The sequence below is a fragment of the Solanum tuberosum genome, unplaced genomic scaffold (genome assembly GCF_000226075.1).
Source record: "Solanum tuberosum cultivar DM 1-3 516 R44 unplaced genomic scaffold, SolTub_3.0 scf00065, whole genome shotgun sequence".
NCBI lineage: Eukaryota > Viridiplantae > Streptophyta > Magnoliopsida > Solanales > Solanaceae > Solanum > Solanum tuberosum.
Window position 1 is genome coordinate 694,586 of NW_006238992.1, and position 2,142 is coordinate 696,727.

Consider the following 2,142-nt stretch of genomic DNA (forward strand, 5'->3'; position numbering starts at 1 on the left):
AGTTCTACTTTCTGGGTTTCTCTTGGTTTTGGTTCTTTTTTAGTGGGGATAGGTTTTTGCAGAAAGAAATGGCAAAATAAGAAGATGAAGGAGAAGAAATGAGCAAGAAAGATGGAGGAAGAAGGGGCCCACCAATTGTGGGACCCACAGTTAAAAGTTTAACATCTTTTTAACGTTTTCAGTTAGTTTTTAGGGTTAGGACCAAAATGATCTCTTTTTATAATACAATAAGGACCATATGGATCATGTGTAATATATTAAGGATCAACATAAAACAAGTCTCATACATGAAGGATCATTTTGATCATTTTCTCTAACGCGGAGCTGCTGCCAGGTTTGTGCGTCGTTAGTAAATCAGTCATAAGTTTTTACTCAAAGCTCGGAATTTAGCAAACTCGGTGGCGTTGGAAAGAGGACTCAAAGGGCTTTAATATAATATCTTATGGGTCTCCTAAATCATCCTGTACTAAAAGTTATGGTCATTTGAATTTGACCCAAAACTTAAGAAAAACTTAGGAATGACTTGAACTCTCTCTCTTTAGTTCTTCTTGTAACTCAAGGTGCTACATCTAGTGACCATAATACTCAAGATATTTTAAATTCCTTGAAAAAATCTCACTCACTACGAAGAATGATTCGAGTCTTAGTTCAAAATTTTTCTGGGGTGTTACAAAGTCACAACTTATTAGAAACGTCACAACTCATCGAAAAGTCACAACCTAAGTTAGGAATATTATAGTAATTTAACATTCAAATTAGGAGTTCATGCTTTTAAGGTAACTAGTTTTCCGACACGTGCGTTGCACGTGATTATCAATTCAGAAAATTTAATCGAAGATTTGAATAATAAGTTTTGCACAAAATAATATTGCAGATTCTTTTGTGAATGTTCAGTGTGGATCATCATATCTATTTCTTATTCACACGAACCTATGAAGATGGTCAATGAAAATTTTTATTAGTTCAATGCAACAATGTATATATTTATTTCAATTTGATGAGGTTCAATCATGTAATTAGTCGTATCTCACTAATATTACCTTATAGACGATATTTATTGTGTATTTTTCTTGTCATCTAACCAGATGTGCTTTGCACGTATATTCCACTTAATCTGTTTAGATATCATATGAACATGTGGAGAACAACTACATTTTATTTTTTAAAACTATTTTTGTATATTAATTTTTTATTTTATAAGTTATAACATAATATACGACGTTCTTTTTGTTGGCTCTCACATTTGACTTTTCGATTGACTATATACATAAATCAAAGATAGTTATCTGACTGTCCATAGTTAACTGAGAAATGTTTCCATTTTTTTTACTGAAAAAACTAAAAATTAAAACTAAAGAATATATTCTATCTGTGAAATCATATATATAATCACATGTTTATCTTACACCCAACAAAGATATAGTTCATATACTTGTAAACAATTTTAAATTTAGTCAATCAAGCATGATTCGTCCAACGAAAAATAACTACACCGTGTTATCACATATATATATGGGTGGTACAATAATATGAATAATTATTGGTCAAAAGTTAATATAAGGAAAGATGAAAGATAAATATAATAAATGTTATTACTATGAGAATTCATAATATTATAACTAAAGAGTGTAAAAATGTGTGAATAACATTTGCAATAAGTAGTAATAACTAAGAGAATTTATAATGTTACAATTAAGGAATTAATGTTCAATAGATGAATTTCTAATAAATTTTATACTTACATAAATAAATAGGACTTTTAATTAATGTTACTATTTTTTTTATCGTTATTAGATTTTATTTTAGTGTAGTGACAAAATCAAAATATTTATTTCATATTACTGAATATAAAATTTATTTTGTTAATGATAAATTTTAAATGGTACATATATTCACATATTTTTACATTTGTTGTGAGTTATTTTTAAAAAAAAAAAAGCTCGGAAAATTGTAAACTTGTTAACTTGATAATACATCCGTGACATAAATAAATACCTACCCAAATATATATATATATATATATATATATATATATATGTTTTCATTAATGAAAATATATTTCTCATAAAAATTAGCTATTGAATAAATAATTAAAATTAAACTAATACAAACTTCAACTGGCGTTATTACAAGTAATGTGTG